The sequence below is a fragment of the Oryctolagus cuniculus genome, chromosome 3 (assembly GCF_051225735.1).
Source record: "Oryctolagus cuniculus isolate XC-2025 breed Fujian yellow rabbit chromosome 3, ASM5122573v1, whole genome shotgun sequence".
Taxonomy (NCBI): domain Eukaryota; kingdom Metazoa; phylum Chordata; class Mammalia; order Lagomorpha; family Leporidae; genus Oryctolagus; species Oryctolagus cuniculus.
Genome location: NC_142869.1, coordinates 147,814,189 through 147,820,623, shown reverse-complemented (window position 1 = coordinate 147,820,623; position 6,435 = coordinate 147,814,189). Strand labels below are relative to the sequence as shown.

The following is a 6,435-nucleotide window of genomic DNA, read 5'->3' as shown; positions in this document are numbered from 1 at the left end:
AATATATTCGAGTGGGAACACTTATCAGGTAATTATAAATGTGACACTGGTGTTCTCCCAAAGAGCCAGAGTTACATATGTGGGAGTTGGTTAAAACTGCATTGAAAATTAGACAAGTGTCTAAAGGATTTTGAATGTTTTTTACACCCAAAAAGGTGATAAATGAGTGGAAAGATATTTACCTTGATTCAAAACATCACAGGACATCCCATAAATATGTGCATTCTCATATCAATTTAAAATAATTATATATAAGTCTAGAGAGAATCTAGCTCAGACTTTTCATCTACATATTTGCAATCTGAATCTGAGAGTGGTTGAACTCTATGGATATGCAACCCACACCAACTCCAACATCTATTAAATCAAAGAAATTCACACTCCATTTGGGGGGACAGTACTACTGCACAGATCATACCTATACAACACATGTTGGGGGAAAGGACTACGAATTATTAAGGACCTATAGTACACTATTATCTTACAAATGTTGAAATGCCAACTAGATATCGGGCACTAGGCAAATAGTAAGACCAGAAATATCTGTGTATTTGGGAAATGAAAATAGGAAGAGGTGTAGAGAATTGTATGGATGGCCTTGAAGCTGGAGCTACAAAGGGGGCAGACTACTTGTGGACACTTATTTAAGGATTTTGAGTTTCATCTGAAGGTTTTAAGGTTTTGTTTTTAAGTTTAGATATGTCCTTTCATTTAATTGTACAATAACCCTGTAAAATAAGCATTATCAACAGCCATTGACATCTGAGGGAAGTGGACTTGGAGATGATTTGACCTAAGAACTGCAAGCCATAGAAAATGATGTAGACTAGAGGGACAGCAGGCTTGAAGGGTTTCTTAGGAAAGAAGAGAACTTAGACTTTTTGAGGACCTATTGACAGATTCCTTGCTGGCCAAACTTTATGGAGGCTTCTAAACCATCTTCTGGGCCCATCCTGGGCTTCCTCGAAAGAGTACAGTTTTAGCAAAAGAATTCTGCTAACTCAGTTTAGCAAACCTCTCTGTCCTTAATTAATCTGATCAACTTCCTCACCCCTCTATCCACAGACTCCACCAGGTGATGTTTGAATACCCGGTTCTCTCTCACCCCGGACATTTCTCTTAGTAATTTCACATCCACTCTCATACCCTCCCCCCTGGCTGCTTGGCTATAAATTCCCTTGCTGGAGTTGAGCCCAATTTCAACCCCATTACAGCGGCTCCTATACTCACGGTGACCGTCCAGAAAAACTCTTCCTTACTGTGCTTTAACAAGTAAGATTTTTAAGTGAGTAACTTTTTTATGCTACCATACGCCAGGAAAGAAAAAAATACTGTTTCATTGAATAGTCACAAAAATCCTGCAAAGAAAATTTCATTACCATTTTGCAGACGCAGAAATTGAGACTGCAACTACGATTCGAACCCCATACCCATTTGGCTATACGTTTTGAAATAGTGCCTCAAAAAATATTTCCATTAAGTTTTTTAGGCTCCTCGGCGGGGTGGGCAGTGGTAAGGGTGTCGGTGGATTAACGTCAGACTTAATTAGAAAGCTAAGCTGGGGCCAGATGAGGAGGGCTTTGAAGGCCACCTGAGCTTGGGCGTTGGCTGGCCAGTGGGCACGAAGCTGCATATTAGGCCACATCCTTGTCTATTAAACAGTAGCGACATCTCCTGCGGTATTGACAGTCCACACGTGCCCCTCCCCGCCCGTCCCGCCCCAGTTTCGGTCCACCCCGAGGCGGTGGCCTAGATGTTTCCTGGGCACAGCCAGCCTGTTCTCTTCCGCGGGCTCCAGGTCCCGGCAGAAGCGTTGGCCGAGCCCGGGCCGCCGCTCTAAGCGGGGCGGCGGTCACCGGCGCAGAGACGGCAGCACCTGGCTCCGCCGCGGCGCGCGGGCTTGGGCAGGGAGCGGGGGCCGGGCCTCGGAGAGGAAGCGCGCTGCGCGGTTTGACCCCGGCGGCGCTCCGTACCGTCGCGGACCCCGCGGCGGAAAGATGGCGGCCGTGTTAGGGCCGGTAACGGAGAAAGTTTCTACGGAGACGGGTCTGTACTAGCGCGTGGAGCCTCTCTGTCCCGAGTCGCATGCTCAGCCCCCAAGGCCTCTTCCTCCCTGTTATCTTGTTGGGCTCCGGCGCAGATTCTGAGGGTTGAGACAGCCTTGGTGGCGACCACCGAGTCAGGTAGGGGGACCGGGGGCGAACGGCGGGGCGGCGAGACCTGGGCACAGACACCGCCCAGGGCCCCGCGTGGTGCGGGCAGTAAGCTCCGCCCAGCCGGCCTCCCGGGGCGGGGGTAGGGCTGCCAGCCCCTGGAGGAGCTGAAGGTGGCCGGGCAAGGATGGAGGCTCTGGGGACGTCTCCGGGTCGGGTTACCCGCAGCGGCTTCCCCTTATCCGGCCGCCTCGTTCTGGGCGCCTTCTCCGGAAATAAAAGGTTGGGTAGAGAGCCAGGCTTCTTGGCGAACGGCCTCACTTCTCGCTAGGAGGAGGCCGAAGGGGAGAGAAGTTGCTGTTGCTGTTGCTGCCCGTTACTGAGAAGTTTAATGTTCGAGATTAATGTTTAAGTTTAATGTTCGAGATTGTCCTGCTCTAAGGGCCCGAAGAGTTCTCACCAGAACTCGCAGAAGCAAAGCACTGAAATTCCCCGACCCTGCTTCTCGGAGCGGTTCTTTCCGCCTCTGACACTTCCTCCACATGGGGCAGAAGTAGTTTCAGAGTGGAAGATGGTGCAAGTGATACAGTTGGTCTTGAAACCATTTCATAGAGGTAGGACACGGAGACAGAACTTACTGGTTTGGTGGAATTCGCGTGAATTAATTGAAGGCTGGAGTAAGGCCGAGAAAGAAACCAGGAATTCATGGAATCTGCCCCATCTCTACTACTTGTTAGCTGTAGGATATTTAGACAAGTTATTCTCATGGTGCATTAGGAAGTCAGCCTTAACTGATGACCAGTATTGCTAAATATAATTATTTCTGATTAGTCTTTTATCAAGTATTTGTTGGCTATGTGCTTAATAGCATACTTTTCTACTAGACACTGGTGTACAATATTGGAGACAAGCCTTCTGAGACCTTGTGATCTAGTGGAAAATGTATACGTGACTTTTTCTGTTAGGAAGTATAGGGATTATATAATGGGGTCAGGAGTAATCTCCCTAAGTATTTTCAGCTGTGGCCTGAAAATCGTATTTGTGCAGTTCAGAATGGAAAGGCCGGCATGGCTGCAATGCAAACTGTGGAAGGGAAGGGAACAGAGGAGGCAGGAGAGTTCTTCAGGCCCAGTGGGAAGTGCTTTATAAGGTGTCTTGCTTAAGGAGTTTTTATTGCTGAGAGGTAAAATCCTCCATTGGCTTCCCTTCACTAACAGAGTGACTTGATACATCTTGGTTGAAAAAAGGGCACTTTGTAGAGAACACAGGGAGACTTTTGTGTGTGAGATGAGGCCAGCACTGGATTGGCGATTTCAGAGGTGCAAAGTGGAAACATGTGAGAGATGCTTAGGAAGAATAGATAGGGCCTGGTGAGAATTAAATGGTAGGTGGTGCAGGACACAGGGTTTAGAGTAATATATGGGGGTTTATAGAATAGACTCTGGTAGGGATTGGGTAACTTTTCCCATATACAGACTGACTCTTCTGGGCTCCATTTTGTTCTGCCTCTGGAGTAATTTTCCATCGAATCTAGTGATGGCAGACAATTTGAACAGGGTTGTAATGCTTTTTTGTTTCACTCTCTCTGATTTGGACTATTTGTATTTTGAAGAAGATCAGAATCGGGAAACAGTTTTGTAGATGAGCTGTCTATAAATACTTAACTGCTATGCTGTTTTGACCCACAAGAATGTGGCTGCACATGTTCTGTGGCATGGATATATCCTACTTTAAAGTGTTAAGTTTATTTGTTCACATTTACTTTGTTTCTAAATGTCTACCTCTGTAAATGCAGAACAGCTTGTGCTTTTTTCTATTAAGTAGATTAATATAGGTGGACAGTTGGAAATAATTGAGGTTGCTCAGAGAGGGTGTAGTGAGAGAAAAGTATAGGCTTATGTTTTTTCTTCTTTTAAAATTTATTTATTTTGACAGAGAGAGGGAGAAAGAGATATTCCATCTGTTGGTTCACTTCCCAGATGTCTGCAATGGCCAGTGCTGGGCCAGGCCAGGTCTCCCACCTTCAGTGGCAGGGGCTCAAGTGCTTGGGCCATCTTCCATGATTTGTCCAAGCCATTAGTAGAAAACTGGACTGGAAGTGGAGCAGCCGGGATTGAACTGGCTTCCAGATGGGATGCCAGCACCACAGGTGGTGGCTTTACTTCCTATGCCAAAACACTAGGCCCCTTGGCTTGTCATGGAACATTCAAAGGGTGAATTGAGAATGAAGAGCTTTTATGGAGATTGAGGAGAGACTAGTGAATTAGAAAGAAAAACTGGAGATTTGGCCTTTGGAAGCCAAGCGAAGGGGAGGTTTCAGAAGATCAGTGTCACTGTCAAAGGTTGTTTAAAGATTGTGCAGGCTACTGAGTAATAAGCACCTGGCATATTTGGAATTTACAAGTCATTTCAGAGCTCAGCAGAGCAGTTGTGTGGTGGCAACCACTGTTTAGTAGTCTGAAAAGTGAATGGGAAGAGGTGAAACAACCAAATACTACTTATCAAGAAGAGGACAGAAGATTGAACTTGATCGAAGAGATGCAGATGAGCAAGTTTTGGTTTTGTATCTTTTGGGGGGTAACATTTTAAAAAAGATTTGCAAATGTTTAACTGCTAGTGGATAAGAGACAAGCGAGACAGGAAACAAAGTGACTCTGGATGAGGTAGAAGGGAAGATACACATGGTGTGGCTGAAAGATTTAGCCTTAGGTAGGGCAAGGGCACCCTTCTTTTCCTGTATGGCGAGATAGAGGGAGATGTGAGTTTGTGATGTTGGAAATGCAAGTGAGCTCCCTTCTGACTGATTCTGTAGGAGCTGATCTTCTGGTGGAAATGTAGTGGGAAGTGGATTTCGGAGATTTGAGGAGAGGGAAGAGAGATCTGAATAGCTGCAGAGAATGAGATGTTTCGTGAACTTAGAGTGACACCAGTTAGCCTAATGTGCGATTTTTCTTTTCCTCCAGCAATGTTCAGTAGTCTGAGCCCAGACTGTACCATCAGCCCTTTGAGATGTATCAGTGTATTTGTTGTGTGGTGATATAATACACAAGAGTGGTATTTTGAAAATCTCAATATATTACAGATTTGATCAATTTCTTGCTCTTAGGTAGAAAAAAACTAAAATATACAAAAGGAAGACATTAACATGGTATGGTATCTTAATAAATTACTGAGTTAGAATATAATTGAGGAAAACCAATTGGAATACCTAAAAAGATTGTTATAAAAAAATAAGCTTTTTGTACATGTAGAAGTAGAATTAGTGATAATACTTAGAACTCCCTAACACCCCATGGTTATTTGAGTGACATTCCTTTCTAGCCAAATGAGTTCTTAAGTGTTAATTCCAGATAGTCTCATGTTTCTGTTGGGTCTCTGGTGTGCCCCTGTGAAGAAAGTACAAATGACTGCTTATAAACCAGTTATGTTTTGAATCTGGTTGAATTGTCCCACGATATTCAGTGTGACCATTTGTCATTGCAATAGGTCAGTTGTTTTGAAACAGTATACTAGAAACAAGTGAAAAATTATCTAATACTTGTTTAAATCATTTTTTGACTACTACCATGTTTTAGGTACAGCTTGTTGGGGTATTTAAGGTTGAAATAATTATCTGGTTTCTCTAACAAATAATTGTTACAGTAACTTTAAGAAGTGAAAACTTCATTTACTATTTTTTTATTTATTTATTTTTTATTTTTTATTTTTTTGACAGGCAGAGTGGACAGTGAGAGAGAGAGACAGAGAAAGGTCTTCCTTTGCCGTTGGTTCACCCTCCAATGGCTGCCGCAGCCGGCGCACTGCGGCCGGCGCACCGCACTGATCCAGTGGCAGGAGCCAGGTACTTATCCTGGTCTCCCACGGGGTGCAGGGCCCAAGGACTTGGGCCATCCTCCATTGCCTTCCCGGGCCACAGCAGAGAGCTGGCCTGGAAGAGGGGCAACCGGGACAGAATCCGGCGCCCTGACTGGGACTAGAACCCCGTGTGCCAGCGCCACAAGGCGGAGGAATAGCTAGTGAGCTGCGGCGCCGGCAAAACTTCATTTACTTTATAATGACTCTTGGTCAGCATTCTAATTTTCAATTTTGGCTAGAAAGTTAAGGAATTGGATCGCTACAGAGATGGTATTTAGATTAGAAAATAATTTACGTGAGATAAAAATACAGGGAGAAATATGGCTTGACTTTAGTGACTAAGTAACTTCAATAGTGAAACTCTTTTGTTAAGTTTGTCAGACAAACAATGTGAAGACTAGGATTTTATAGCATTCCAGAACTGCCT

The 6,435-nt window shown here is 44.7% G+C and overlaps 1 protein-coding gene across 6 annotated transcripts in view; it reads left to right on the top strand.

Annotated features, from left to right (window-relative positions):
- Positions 1-1,728: 1,728 nt before the first annotated feature.
- Positions 1,729-6,435, top strand: part of TMEM168 (transmembrane protein 168) — a 39,034-nt gene continuing 34,327 nt past the window's right edge. Inside the window, exon 1 of one of the 6 annotated variants that reach the window (XM_051848889.3) lies at positions 1,729-2,183. The gene's annotated coding sequence lies outside the window, so the exon portion shown is untranslated. Of the gene's footprint in view, positions 2,184-2,283; positions 2,768-6,435 lie in introns of those variants that run through there. The other 5 variants (XM_051848890.3, XM_089328517.1, XM_089328516.1 and 2 more) reach the window with 5 other exon arrangements.